This window comes from Dromiciops gliroides, chromosome X (genome assembly GCF_019393635.1).
Source record: "Dromiciops gliroides isolate mDroGli1 chromosome X, mDroGli1.pri, whole genome shotgun sequence".
NCBI classification, from domain to species: domain Eukaryota; kingdom Metazoa; phylum Chordata; class Mammalia; order Microbiotheria; family Microbiotheriidae; genus Dromiciops; species Dromiciops gliroides.
Window position 1 is genome coordinate 24695890 of NC_057867.1, and position 16479 is coordinate 24712368.

Here is a 16479-nt window from a genome sequence, read left to right on the forward strand (position 1 = left end):
AGTAGTAGGATTTCTACACATTTATTTTACGCATAAATTTCCTCTTCTTCCTTCTTTATGACTGTTTCTTGTCCTCAAGATTCTTATAATTTCTATTTCAGAAAACTTGGTCAAAATGAGGTCCAGAATAGGTTACCCTTGTTTTTCCTCTACTTTGGGGGGGGGTGGGGCAATGAGGGTTAAGTGACTTGCCCAGGGTCACACAGCTAGTAAGTGTCAAGTGTCTGAGGCTGGATTTGAACTCAGGTCCTCCTGAATCCAGGGCTGGTGTTCTATCCACCACACCATCTAGCTGGCCCCTTTCCTCTACTTTTTGAAATACCAAAGTATCATTAAGACCAATCACAAATTTGTCACCTGCTCTACTTTGAAAAGAGAGAATTCCAGCACATTTCTGGAAAACTGAAGTCCACTATCATTACAATATTATTTTGTGACAGATTTCTGATCTGTTTCACAAACTCCTCATCTAATTCTTCCTCCTGTCCAGGTAGTCTATAGAATATTTTAAAATATTACTTTTTTTTCTATATCTACAGATCTTTCTCCTAAATACCATGTTTTTCCTCTCAAATTCCAAAATTTTCACACACAAGTATAGATCCTTAACATAAAATGTTACTCAAATCCCAATTTTATCTATTCTATTCCTTTGAATAGAGAACATGCTTACAGTGCCAAATTCCTGTCTTAAGTCATATCTCGCCAACTTTCAGTAATGTATATGAAGACAGTCCTGGCTCTGTGCAGGGAAGATTTCTAATTCTGTTTATTATTCAGACTTCTGTATACAGACATGAGGCAACTGAGTTCTAATGTTGGCTCCCTTCTTAGATCCATCACTACTGAGATCCTATCACAGATAAACAGATATCGAACAGATATCAAACAGTCTCATTTTAAAAAAGAAAAACTGATTAGAATTAGAGGAGTGGGGAGGGGAATCATAAATGAGAAGAGGTCCCAACACAGAACTGTGAGGGACACACACAAAACGGAAGGATAACAAACAAAAGAAAAATGGAAAAGATGTGCAAAAATGTTTATGATGAACTTCAAAAAAATCAGACAGAGCTACCACACTTGGAGACCAGATGTGCTTATAGAAGAGGGAGAAATGGTTCTTTATATCCAATTTCTTGATTTCCTCTTTAAAGCACTTTTTTATTTCATTGAAAGAAAACTTCAGTCTCCATAACCTGAAGAACAGAGAGGCATTCTATCAGCCCCTTCAACTTCCCCTACAGGACAAAGATCGGTGTGTGCTTCGTGTATACAGTACACAGTACAGGCAAAACAAACAACAGCATACTCTGCAGGTCACAGCTAAATTCTTCCCACCCTCTATGCTTGCTTGAAACAAATTCTAGAATTCTTGGTTGTCATCCTAGTAATTTTCTTAACTAATCCTTGAGGCGAACTACTATGACAAACAATGTATTTGCAAAATGTGAGACTTAAGAGACAAATACATGAAGAGCCATCCTTCCCATTTCATGCTGCTGCTGTTCTTCACAATCTATTTTCCTGGACACTAGGCTCTCTCTTACAATGCACTAGGGGAATTTTCTATTTAAAGGCATTTCTTTGTAAAGTAAACCTTATTTTAGACTATGAATAGCTCCTGATTAATAATCTTAATTATAGCTTTTCTCACTATGGGGGCATACAAAGTAAAGTCCAAAGCAGCAGCAAAAGTCACCTTAGGCATATGCATTGCTACAATCATAAAAGATGTCACCCTTCTAGGACTATATAGCAAATGTGAAACAGTTAGCATTTCATCCTACAAAACCAAAGATTACAACACACCACATAATCTTCCCAGTGATCACGAAGAATGATATAGAAACTACTAGAAATTCTGAGCTTCAAGAGCTTCTCTCCTCTCTCTCATCATTCTGCAGCAGAGGACACTGAGGACTACAAGGGTAAAGTGACTTGCCCAAGGTCACACAGGGAGTAAGTAGCAGAGCCAGAACTCAATCCCAGCTCCTGTGACTCCACACCAAATACTCTAGGCATCTTGAGTCTCCCCAGTGAGCTCAGAAGTGCCTTGAGTAGAGACCAGTCTTAGAGTTTTTTGCTTTGCTTCATGGATCCCAGCACAATGTTAAACATGTACAAAGTATTTCTTGAATTGAACTGATTAGAATTAGAAGTAATGAGCATATGGTGTATTACAAGTCATATGCAAGAGTTTAAGGTGGAAGAGACATGCAAATATAAAAACATTGAATTGAGTATTTAAATGAATGAATTATAGCACAGAGCCAAATGTATTTAATGAAGTGGTAAGATAAAGTATTGGAAACTTAGAATTTTCTTACTCAGAATTACACTACCATTTCAAAAAAGAATTAAATCGAATCTTCTGCAAGATTCAAAATAAACATCAAGGAATTTGTTCTATCTTTGCTAATTTATAAAAATAAACTACCTTGGCTGCGTAGACACTAATAAACAAAGAAACCGCCTCAGGTACAAATGTAAGCATATCTGTTTTTTTATAGATACAATTTTCGCATTTCATATTTCAATTTCAAACATTTTTTAAAAATAAAACTACGTGTAAGACAAGTTCAATAGGTGATTGACTCAAGTAGTTTGTAAAGACACATATGCACTTCCGAGCTCCACTTGACATACCCCTTTATGCAAGGTGTTTTTCAATTCTCCACTTCTCTAGAAAACACATTTATCCCAAGATTTATATATGGTTGTCAAGTTCAATAGTTGTTAAATCCAAAATGTTCTCCTTTAACCTTTGACCATTCCACCTTTAATGGAAATGGAGAACAAGATAAAACTTCAACCTAGCAAAGGAATTTAGTTACTTTATTAGAAAATCCTGCAGAAGAACAGGAGGCCAAAGTAACCTGCCAGTAAAGACAGAAAGCCAAGTGTCCCCTGTTCAATTCAGATGTTAATAAGGCAAGCGGTAAATGTTAAAGTCAGCCTCCCATCTGGAATATTATTTGTCTGAAACATCTGAAAAAGGTTATATTTGTGATATGTTAATGTTTTTCATCTAGCTCGTTCATGAATTTCAATGAGTTTGGGGAAACAGAATATTCGAGAATGCTTTTAAAACAGAAATTGGTCTCACCTATAAATAAATCTGGCTTTGGACAACTCTGATGAATCCCACACCACTGAGGCAATTTTACTAAATTTGCTCACATTAAGATGACCCACATATGTGTGTGGATATTTTAAAGAATTCCCAAAACCCCTGAAAAATTAGGTCTTCTAAAATCCAACCCCAAATCCTTATTAGTTATATTAGAAGGTGTCAGAATTAGCATACATTTGCAGTCACAGTATCTCCGAACCTCAAAGTTAGGAAGGACCTCAGAAGTCAACTAGGCCAACCCCTATCTGAACAAGAATCCAATATCACCAAGAAGTACTCATCCAGACTCTACCTGAAACTCTCCAGTAAGGGGGAACCTACTACCTCCCCATCTGACCAATTTCACATTTAGACAGCTCTTGTTACAAAGTTTTTTCTTACAGGGAGCTAAAATCTCTAACTTCCACCCCCTGCTCCTCATGTCCACTGAAGCTAAAGAGTACAAGTTCAATAGCTGTTCCACAAGACTCCCCTCAAATTCTTGAAGATATTCATAAATAAACTGATGGACCAAATTCAGGCAACTCTATTATTTATGGGTAGATCATGCCCTTTGTTAGACCCAAATAGGTGGGAGGCTGATCATAATGGGGTAGGCAGTGGTATGAGTTGTGCATAGAACAGACTGTCTCTACATTGTATCCCCCAAACCAAGAAGAAATCTCCTTCTACTATTGTGTTTCTCATTATATGTATTTTGTATCCTGTGTAGGAGAGGTCTGAGAATGAGCAGTAAAAGAGACTTAAAGTTCCTGAAAAAGGACTGCAGTACAGTGGGCAGAACACCTATGCCACCTATCCAGGCCAAAGGAGACAGTGTATACACAATTCCTTCACACAGTCTTATAGACTGCCACCTCAGCCTATGGAGCTGCCACTGGATTCCTGAAGGCGATCCCAACAAAAGGCCAGCTCAGGCAGTTTGCACCATGTATGGTCCTGGCGAACAACTGCATCAGCTTTCCAAGGACTGGTTCAGCCAAGTAAGGAGAAGCTCATCAACAGGAAGCTGGAAACTTGGTGATGAATTCTTTGGCCACAAAGTAAAGAAAACTAGAAAATGGCCCTTGTTCAGTCTTGTGTGGTTCCCTTTTGCTTGTGTGGTGATGATGGCAAAGTAGCAAAGAAGGAGGCAGAAAGTGCTATGAATAACACGACATTTAGAGTTTCTATAAACAATAACCAAATGTCAAAATGTGAGTGCATTGTCTGATAATCAAGTAGACATACCTGCGAGAGGAACTGGATCATGTTAACTTTTTTCCCTATAAAGAAAACCAGAACACACACAAAAAAGTTGTCACTAATTGGCAGGATGCTTCACAAATTCTCCTTGGAAAAATAAAGGGAGTTGGCAAGAATAAACAACTTCATACATTTTTGCAAAAATACCACCATGAAAATAACTGCAATTTATATACCAACATCTGTTACAGAGGATGAAAAGAGTAATTCTTTGAGGAATTCAATAAGGTCCTCTCAATTAAATCAATATCTACTTTGATACTCAATGACTTGAATGCAAAGGTGAGCTAACGGAAGACAGTGAAATAAATATGTTGGCAAACACATTTCAGAGGGAAGGAATGAGAAAGGCCAAAGACTTATAGAAGCAAAGATACTTCAGACCCACATATGATGAACACTTTCTTCAAGGAAAGAAGAAGAAGGTGCTGAACAGAGTGAACACCAAACAACATGATAAAAAGTGAAACTAATTTTTTTAAGGTTAGTTTATTTTTTTAAACATAAAAGTATTTTATTATTTTCCAGTTACACGTAAAGATAGTTTTCAACATTTGTTTTCATAAGATTTTGAGTTCCAGATTTTTCTCCCTCCCCCCTCTCCAAGACAAAAAGCAATCTGATATAGGTTATATATGCACAATCACATTAAACATATTTCTGCATTAGTAATGTTGTGAAAGAAGAATCAGAACACAAGGGAAAACCTCAAAAAAGAAAAAAAAAAACCAAAAAGTAGAAACAGTATGGTTCAATCTGCATTCAGAATCCACAGTTCTTTTTTCTGGATGTGGAAAACATTTTCCATCATGAGTTCTTTGGAATTGTCTTGGATCATTGCACTGTTGTGAAGAGCCAGGTCTATCACAGTTGATCATCACATAATGTTGCTGTTACTATATGCAATTTTCTCCTGGTTCTGCTCACTTCACTCAGCATCAGTCTGCTCAAGTCTTTCCAGGCTTTTCTGAAATCTGCCTGCTTATCATTTCTTATAGCACAATAGTATTCCATTGCATTCATGTACTACAACTTGTTCAGCCATTCCCCAATTGCTGGGCATGCCCTTGATTTCCAATTCTTTGCCACCACAAAGGGAGCTGCTATACATATTTTTGTACATGTGGGTCCTTCTCCCTTTTTTATGATCTCTTTGGGAAACAGACCTAGTAGTGGTATTACTGTGTAAAAGGGTATGCACAGTCCCATAGCCCTTTGGGCATAGGTCCAAATTGCTCTCCAGAATGGTTGGATCAATTCACAACTCCACCAACAATGCATTAGTGTTCCAATTTTCCCACAGCTAGTGAAACTAATTTTACTTTAATGGATGGGAACATCTTATTACTGATGTGGGAATCATTTCTGAATCAGCTATCTTTGTACAGTTAGAACCCCTGGACTAGATGGGGGAAAGATAAAAATTAATAAAAACTAGAAAAATAAAAATTCAAAAAAGATATGGCATTCAATTAAAACAATGTCAACCTTAACTACTGAAAAACATTACTGACATAAAAAAGGAGAACTGGATGTAGGATAGAATGCCAACACTGATTTTAATAATTTCATATGGATGTCTAGCCAATGTAAAAATAAATGTAAACAAACTGGCATTACAATGAGACCAAAATCCACCATAACAAGCACTTGACTTTAGTCAAGTCAAGCTAAGCTTAACTGGCCAAGAATAGAGATAGCAACCTAGGGCAAAACAGGCTTAGATTATTGACTCATTTGCAAAATCTTACAAGACAGGATCACATGATTGTGATCCTGTGAAGTACTTATTTCCAGCATAACTCTATTTCACCAATAATCTCCAAACAAGAATACACCAACTGAAACGCAACACACAAAAAGAACACACCAACTATATAGTAATGAAGGTTTCATCAACCAGAAGATAGAAACACATATACTCAAGGTAAAGCTTTGTGAAACAACAGCAGGGGGGCAAAGTACTTAAAACTTCTATTCACCCTGGTCACCATACAACAATTCTGCACTAGGCAAAAACCATACATACAACCTGTCAGGCTGTGGCAATAGCCCCTATCTGTTCTCTTCACATCAACGACTCAGTGGGAGCCACACCCCAATCTACCCACCCCTATCCCTCTAAAAAGTAGAAGATATTGATGATTCTGCCCAACCACTGAACAGAAATGGGAGTACAACAGTGAAGGGAAAGGAAGATGCAGCTGGTTAGAGAAGGGCACTGTACCCAAAGAAAAGGGGACTAAAAATGTAGCCATAATCAGTCATCTCCCAATAAAATTTATACAGACTGGGAATGGGCTTGGCCCTTCAGGGCCCTCATGCTCCCCAGCCTCTGAGGTCTGTCAAAAGGAAAAATGTCCATAGCAATGGAAGGGCAAACTGTAAGGAGGGAAGCCCGAGACAAATTGAAAGACACAAAGGGCCAAGAGAGAATAGATGGGTATAAGTGGGGATGGGGAGATTGTTAGAGGATAGACTGTGGTGCAGTGGATAAGGTGCCAGGCCTGGAATCTGGAAAACCTGAGTTCTAATCCAGCCTCAGACACTTACTATCCATGTGATTCTGAGCAAGTCACTTAACCTCTGTTTATATCTCAAAAATTTTGGTATGATGTCTCATCATTCTTATTCTTTAACAGAGTTAATTAGTTCTATAATAAGACATGGTCGGGACAGCTAGGTGGTGCAGTGGATGGATAAAAGCACCGGCCCTGGATTCAGGAGGACCTTAGTTCAAATCTGGCTTCAGACACTTTACACTTAATAGCTGCATGACCCTGGGCAAGTCACTTAACCCTCATCGCCCTGCAAAAAAAAAAGAAAAAGAAAAAAGACACGGTCAGTCAGGTGGTACAGTGATAGAGCACAGGCCTGGACTCAGGATGAACCCCACAATCCCCATTTTACAGTTGAGAAAACTGAGGTAAAAACAGAGGTACTTGCTTTGGGTTATTGTGAGGATCAAATAACATATGTAAAGTGACTTATGAACCGTAAATCATTATATGAATACTAGCTATCCTCATCACTACCATTTTGTATGTGTGTGTATTTATTGCCTTCACCAATGCTAATCTCAACTCCTGCTCTACCTTAGTAGATGGGTTCTTCAGTTGTTATGGCCAAATATCATCTGGTAGCCAAACTTCTGATAATGAGTAAATCTAAACTTAGCTAGGATGGTCCTCGGATTACAATTCGTCACCATACTCAAAATGTTTCCAGCCTGAGAGGACCAATCAGATTTTGCATTCCACTGGCATAGCTTTCAAGAATCCAGAGTGTCATCTCCATGCTATGATAGACATTGGATTCCCTGGAGAGCAACCAAAAGGAGAGAAACCAGAATGGCTGAAGGGCTTTAAGATCATGCCATATGATGATCAGCGGTATGAATCGGGCATGCAAAGCCTGGAGGAGAGATAATGGCTATCTTCAAGTATCTGAAGGGTTGTTATATGCAAGAGTCATTCGACTTATTCTGATTAAATAACCAGAAAGACTGAACTTGGAGCAATCAATAAGTAGGTCTGATAAAATTGAAAACTCTCTACAATTTAACATTGTCCAAGAGTGGAAGGGCTTCAAGCAGAGGCTGGATCACCACTTGTTGGGCATGGTGGAGAGGAGACTCTGGGTCAGGTATTCATTGCAATAGATGGCCTCTGGAGGAGTATTGAAGTTTCAATTGAAGTTCATTTAAGCTTAACCTGAGGCTGTAGAAAATATACTTTTAGCTGGATGAAACACAAATGGTGTTCTACCCAGCAACCCTCTGGCTAAATGATATTTCTTCCTTTAGGTTCTTTACCATCCAAATATTAAATTGTTAGTCACCTGGGTCCTTCATAATCCTATGATTCACAAAGGTTCGGCTTGAAGAAAGCTAATAACAGAAGGGAATGTACTTTTCTTGACTCCACAATCACTGACTTCTCTCGGTTCCCAGCATCCTTTGACACCAACTGCCCAATTACTGAATGTGGAAATACATTAATACATGCATTAAGGTTCACTTTTGGCAACCTAGTCCCCCTCTTGCCATTTACCAGTTGGTTTGTCATTCTACTTCACAACAGTATGAAAAAGTGCTACTATAACACATGTAAGGAAGAGATACTTTTGAAGGAAGATTCTTGAAATGTAAAAGCTCTGGTAATTACACTACTTTAAAATATGCAAATGTGTGACGCCAAGAAAGCAAAATTAGCCCTTACAATGTGGAAAATTTCATAATTTTAAATCTGCGGTACAAATTGTAGTGTTAAGAGCACAGCCCCCAATGGCATAATGATATACAAATGAGAGGTGCAACTGAGAAGCTTAATAATGTGATAGAAGTGCTGAAAGTTCAGAAGTAAAGTTTGACAACCTTATTATAAAGGTAATTATTTCATCAGTCCAGTTTTAGTCACCTTCTTATATACTGCCTTAAAATAGATATGAGCTTTGAAAATACAGTTAAATGAATGCTACCTTGCTGCTGAGTAATAAACACACACACACACACACACACACACACACACACACACACACACACACACATGTGCGCGTGACCTAAAGCAGCTTTTCCCACTGAGAGGGCCCAGTAGAAATTACATCTTTGCTACTCCCTCTAACACCTCAGTCACTGGAGAGTTCGAAGAGCCCTCTAGGGTCGATCCAAATTCTGAAGCATGAATTCCCTTAAGAACAATATGTGGCATGTTATAGTATATAGAGCACTGGATCTAGAGTCAGGAAAACCTGGGTTCAAATCCTACCTCAGTTATATTACAAGTTACTCAACCTTTCTGGGCCTTACGCATTTGTAAAATAAAGGTGAACAGGGTAACCTCCAAGGATCTTTTCAACTCTAAATCTATAATTCTATGAGATAGCTATCCAGTTTAGTTTTTAATCCAATTCGAGGACTTCTACTAAGGATAGAGAACTCACCACCTACCCCAGACATCTCATCCCAGTTTTGGAGAGCTCTAATTGTTATGATCTTTAGAAATAATGACAACAAGGGGCAGCTAGGTAGTGCAGTGGATAAAGCACCGGCCCTGGATTCAGGAAGACCTGAGTTCAAATCCAGCCTCAGACACTTGACACTTACTAGCTGTGTGACCCTGGGCAAGTCACTTAACCCTCATTTCCCTGCCAAAAAAACAAAAACAACAAAAGAAATAATGACAACTGAAATCTATATAACAGCCTTGTAAAGAACTTTCCCTCCAACCCTGAGCTAGGTAGTATAAGTACTGTGATCTTCATTTTACAGGTGAGAAAGCTAAGACTGAGAAACTAAGTGATTTGCCTATGATCGATCACAGGGCTAAGAAATGTCTTAGAATGTGAATCTACATCTTCTGACTATTCTAATTACTTCATTATTAGGCCATTATGATTACCCTAGAGCTCTAATTTGCCTCTTTGTCACTTTGTCACTGCAATCCTGGTTCTGCTCTCCAAGAGCAAGTAGAATCCTCATCTCTATTCTACAATTCTTCAAAATATCTGATAGTGATCATGCCCCACCACAAGTCTTTTCTTTTTTTTTCTTTTTTTTTTTTTTTTGCTTGCAGGGCAATGAGGGTTAAGTGACTTGCCCAGGGTAACACAGCTAGTAAGTTTCAAGTGTCTGAGGCTGGATTTGAACTCAGGTCTTTCTGAATCCAAGGCCATTGCTCTATCTACTGCGCCACCTAGCTGCCCCCCAAGTCTTCTCTTCTACAGGCTAGATACCAATAATTGTTTCAGCTTATGGAATGGTATCAATTATTTTCCATACATGTGTTATAGTAGCACTTTTCATACTGTTCTGAAATAGATTGACAAACCAACTGGTAAAGAGCAAGAGGAGGACTAGGCTGCCACAAGTGAACCTTAATGCATGAATAATATTTCCACGTTCAGGAATTGGGCAGTTAATGTCACTATCCTGATCGCCCCTGTTGCTACACAGTCCAACTTTTCAATGCCCTTCTTAAAACTGCAGTAACCAAGAACTATTTATTTCCTCTGTGTATGTTAACAAGAAGATAAATAGAAGATGATGGAGTAAAGGCAGGGAGGGATATGCCTGAGCTCTCCCAAATTTCCCTCCAAATAGCTTTAAAATAACACCTCAAAACAAATTCTGGAGCAGCAAAGCCAATAAAAGGTTGAAGTGATATAATTTGCCAGGCCAAGAATATTTGGAAGGTCAGCAGGAAAGCTCAATTTATAGATGAAGATCTGAGGCAGGGGCAGCTAGGTGGCACAGTGGATAAAGCACTGGCCCTGGATTCAGGAGGACCTGAGTTCAAATCCAGACTCAGACACCTGACACAACTAGCTGTGTGACCTTGGGCAAGTCATTTAACCCCAAATGCCTCACCCCCCCCAAAAAAAAAGAACTGAGGCAAACAGGGTTAAGTGACTTGCCTAGGGTCACAAACTTTACTACTAAATTTACTTTCAGTGCCATCCCGATCAAATTACCAAAAGAAATTATTATAGAGGGCTAGAAAAAAATCATAACAAAATTCATCTGGACAAACAAAAGGTCAAGACTATCAAAAGAATTAAAGGAAGATCTATCAATAAGGGAAGAATTTATGACCAAACAAGAGATAGAGAGCATTACAAGATATAAAATAGATAATTTTGGCTACATTAAATTAAAAAAGGTTTTGCAGAAACAAAACCAACGCAGCCAAGATCAGAAGGAAAGTAGGGAACTGGGGGAAACTTCCACAGCAAGTTTCTCTAATAAAGGCCTCATTTCTCAAATTTACAGAGAACTGAGTCAAATTTATAAAAATACAAGTCATCTCCCAATTGATAAATGGTCAAAGGACATGAACAGGCAGTTTTTCAATGAAGAAATCAAAGCCATCTATAATCATAAGGAAAAAAATGCTCTAAATCACCATTGATTAGAGAAATGAATATTAAAACAACTTTGAGATATCATCTTACACCTTTAAGACTGGCTAAAATATTAGAAAGGGAAAACAATAAATGTTGAAGGGGATGTGGGAAAACTGGGACACTAATGCATTGTTGGTAGACTTATGAACTGATCCAACCATTCTGAAGAGCAATCTGGAATTTGTCCAAAGAGTTATAAAACTATGTCTACCCTTTGACCTAACAATACTACTATTAGGTCTTTTTCCCAAGGTGATTAGGGGAAAAGGAAAAGAACCTATGTTCTAAAATATTTGTAGCAGTTTTCTTTGTGGTAGCAAAGAACTGGAAATTAAAGAGATGCCCATCAAGTGGGAATGGCTAAAGGTGTGGTATATGATTGTGAAGGAATTAGTATTCCATTTGTGCTATAAGAAATGATGAATTGGTTGATTTTAGAAAAACATGGAAAGCCTTTCCTGAAATAATGGAGAGTAAAATGAGCAGAACCAAGAGAACATTGTACACAGTAACAACAATATTATTCTAAGAACAATTTTGAACAACTAAGTCATTTTGAGTATTATACTTACTCAAATCAACTACAAAGTACCTATCGAAATCATGTACCCATTTTCACCTTATCTTGGTATACAGTGTGAGATACTGGTCTATACCTAGTTTCTGCCATACTATTTTCTACTTTTCCCAGAAGTTTTTGTCAAATAGTGATGGGAATCAAATTTTTATTAAATAAATGTGGGAAATTGTTTTTGCATGTAATTGGGGGAAAATAAAAGATTTTTTAAAAGATAAAAGGTACTTCATTTTAAAAGTTAGTGTACCCTAGATAGACCTTTATGTACATGAACAAAACGGGATTCTGTTATTTACAGAATCATAGCATGATGGTGTCAGAAGGGACCTCAAAGGTTATAGAGTCTTACTCAGGCCTGCACAGGGTACCTCTACATTACCAACAAATGGTCATCCATCCTCTGCTTTCATACTAGACAGTGAATTAATTATCTCCTGAGGCAGAGGCTCATTCCACTTTTGGATCATTCAAATTGTTAGGAAGTTTTTTTCTTAAATTGAACCCAAATCTACCTCTCTGGAATTTCATTTACTTGCTCCAGGTTCTCACATTTGGGGTCAAACAAATCTAAGCCTTCTTATACCTAACAGCTGCCAGATTCCTTTGAGAAGGTGGCTATATAAGCAATCAGGGCTCTCATCAGGTCTGAAGGGAACCCAATCTCCCAGGGTAGAAAGGGAGGGATTCAAAGCTCAAACCAAAGAGGGAGACTGGGCCATGTAAGGGACCAGTGTTTCTCAAGTACACCAATTACAAGCAAGAAGCCAGGGCAAGGGTTTTAAGCAAGGGAAGTTTATATGAGAGCAGGAGGTGTACCACCAGAAATGACCATTTATCTGATTCAATATGCCCCTGAAATCTTCCCTGCATCTGGGGAATCCTTGGCTTTCTGTTGAAGGAAGATTATGAGCATGCAGGTTTTGGACTGGACAGATATCCCTTCCAATCTACCCAATAATGAAGGCAGGTGATTTGAGAGCGACAGCCATGAAAACTGCCTGAGCAGTTGTAGGAGATGCAGTATAAGGAGGAAATGAACCAACTTGGTCAGGAGATATTATGATAGATAGATATAGATAAATATACACAACTGTATGTGTATACTATACTATTCTATATGATAAGATAATATACTATAACATAATATAGAATATATAGAATATAGAATAAGCTGCTCTTTCCAGTTTTCCTAGCAATTTTTGCTAGAACACCTTCCTCAACAGTTTGTATTCTTGGATTTATCAAATGCTTGGTTGGTGTGTACATCTGTTTCTAGGTTTTGCTAATCCAGTCTAGTCCACTGATCTTTTCTATTTGTTATCCAGTATCAGATAGTTTTAATAATTAGTGCTTTACATTATACTTTGAGATCTGGTTATAATTGTCACAAGAGATAGCATTCATATGGTGCCACGAGGTTTACAAAGCACTGTACATATATTATCCCCTTTTATCCTCCTAAGGGCTCTGAGAAGTAGGTGCTATTATTATCACCATTTTACAGATGAGGAAACTGAGACTGAGAGGATAAATGACTTGCTCAGGGTCACACAGCTAGGTCTCTGAAGCAAGATCTGAAATCAGGTCTTCCTGATTCCAGGTCCAGTGCTCTATTTACTAGACCATCTAGCTGCTCTAGGCGCTGGGCTGATTTAGTAGCTCCAAGTCCTTCTCCACCCTGCTTTTTAATCATTACATCCCTTGATATTCTTGACCTTTTATTCCTTCAAATAAGTTTTATTATTGTCTAATTCTGCAAAGTATCCCTTTGGGATTCTGATTCCTAGTGCATAAAAACTATAGTGAAACCTAGATAGGATGGCCTTTTTATTTGATTGTTTTATCCCAGCCATGACGATTCACCACTTACTATCTTTTGAATTATTCAGGCCTCTTTTATTTCTGTAAAAATTGTTCTATAATTGTTCTGCAGTTGCATTTGTAGAAATCCCATATGTCTTGGTAGGTTAATTTCCAGATATTTGCTGCATTCCCTTAAATGGAATTTCCTTTCCTACCTCTTTTTCCTGGATTTTGTTAGGAATATAAGCAACACTAATGATTCTTAAGATTTCTTTTTCTATCTTGGTTGTGAAACTGCCTCAAATCCCATTGTTCCTAATTAGTAACACTAGGGAATAATTAAGAACAACTGCTACTCCATGGTGGCTAGCCAGCTGCTGCTGTACCTTGTTTCTCTCTTTAAAAAAAAAATTTATTTTATTTTATTTTTTTTGCAGGGCAATGAGGGTTAAGTGACTTGCCCAGGGTCACACAGCTAGTAAGTGTCAAGTGTCTGAGGCCGGATTTGAACTCAGGTCCTCCTGAATCCAGGGCCAGTGCTTTATCCACAGCGCCACCTAGCTGCCCCCACCTTTTCTCAATGTTGAGTAACCAATCAATCGTGAACCCTAGGCCATTCGTATCAGGGCCATTTCACAGTCATATCAGATATCAAAAGCTGAAAGGGATCTCCAATATCATCTAGTCCAACCCCTTCATTTTACAGTTAAGGAAACTAAGGCCCAAAGAAGGGACATGACTTTCCCAAAACAATCTGGGAAATAACCCAGGGCACTTCTCAACCTTTGAGCTAAAATCTAATATAGTAACTACTAGTAACTAAGCAGTAGAATCAAGCTTCAAATCCAAATCTGACCCCAGATCCAGTGCTCTTTCTACTATTGTCCTGACAAAGGACAATAGTTTTCTATTTTGCTTTTACCTGTCCCACCTTGGACTTCTTCCATCATGTCTGTGGTTCCCCTCCTTTAATTTCCATTGTAATGAGCCTTTCCCCTTGACGCCCACTTAAACATACAACCCCCAAACAGCTGCCTGCTGCTGCCACCTCTTTGTCCCGATCCCAAACTTTACCTGAACTGAAAGAGGCTATAGGGAGATCAAGGGCAAACACATCAAGCATTTGCTAAAAAGTGTGGACTAAGGTTATAAGAAAAGCTGCCATGTCCACAGAGGAATCTCAGGTGATTGGCTTACAAATGAATCTGAGTAAAACAATGAGGAAATCCAACAAGTATAAGCACAGAGATGGTTTGGTGATTATGGCAATACTGAAATGTGTTTTTCTTGGTCAAGGACTTGAGTATGACATTGCAGAGATCAAGACGGCACCAGAAAATATAAAATGGCCTAGATTTACTTCAGTTGAGATTTAGTGCCCACAAAGATCAGGATCAAAGTGTTCAATTTTATAATACTACTTGGTATTAGATCTAGGTATTAGAATGTTGGCCCTGAGAGTGAGCAGAAGCTTAGGCTATCCCCATGAAAAATGAAGAGATGATCAAAGATTTGTCACACCACATCTTTAAAATAAAGTTAAGAGGTAAGAGGAATGCACTGGAAGAAAGGGAAAGGGAGAGGTGGAAGGTGGTAAAGTAGCTCACATAAAAGAAACAAAAAAAAGCTTATGGAGTAGAGGGGAAGATGCTCATCAGAATTGGCTCAAAGAGAGAATAACATACACACTCAAGTGGGCATAGTAATATATTTTGCCCTGAGGGAAAGTGGGAGGGGAAGGGGATAAGGGGGGAGAGGCAAAGGAAGGGAGGACAGATTGGGGGAGGGAGCAGTAAAAAGCAAAACACTTTTGAGGAGGGATAGGGTGAAAGAAGATAGAAAATAGAGTCAATATCAAGGGGAGGGAACAGGATGAAGGGTAATACAGTTAGTGATAGTAACTGTAAAAGAAATGATGAGCAGGATGTATGAAAAACACAAACAATCAACAGAGAAAGAACTAGTGGTATTTGAATAAAGACTGAAATATAATTTTATTTGTTAGTTCCTCTTTCTAAAGTGATTTTGTCTATTTTCTTTCACAACCTGACTAATGTGAAGATGTTTTGCATGACTGCACATGTATGACTTATATTGAATTGCTTGATTTCTTAGGGAGGGTTGAGGAGAGAGGAAGGAAGAAAATTTGGAACACAAAGTTTTAAAAAATCAATGTGAAAAAATTTGGGTTTTTTTATATGTAACTGGGGATTAGAATTAGAATTCTAAATAAAATTTAAAAAAAGATTTGTCACACCAAAGGTCAGGGGCAATTTACCATGCAAAGAAAATAGCTTCTCATGTGCTAACAAATGAGAATGAACGCAGGAAGAAAGGCCATGCGGTAGTACTGTGCAGAAGAAGTAACAAGAAGTGACATTTGATAACTCCTTGTTGAGGGGTAAAAGGCATGCTTAGGTTGCCCTTTGTCTAAGCTATGTACCTGGGACCTGACAGACAGTTTCTCAAGAAACCCCAAAGTCATTACCTGTATTCTAATGGTTCACGTGGGGCTAAACGATCCCATAGAAAAGAACATAGAAAGCATGCATTGGGATTCTCTCTCTCCCCCAAATCCCATTCCCCCTCCTACCTTTCCTATTACTGTAAAGAGCCTCACCATCCTCCTAGACCCCAAGGCTCAGAACCTCGGAGTCCTCCTGGACTCCTCACTCTCACCTTCCCACATCGAATCTGTTGATTTCACTCTCGTTTCTCCTTTTCTCCTCTGATGCTGCCACCACTCTAGTGCAGGCCCTCATGACTTTACATCCCGATTATTGCAACAGCTGCTGGTGGATTGGGGGGTGGGGGC

At 38.5% G+C, this 16479-nt stretch overlaps 1 protein-coding gene across 1 annotated transcript in view; it reads right to left on the bottom strand.

The window, feature by feature from the left end:
* The window catches only part of AMMECR1 (AMMECR nuclear protein 1), a 126706-nt gene that overhangs the window by 88465 nt on the left and 21762 nt on the right, over window positions 1-16479 (bottom strand). The window lies entirely within an intron of this gene.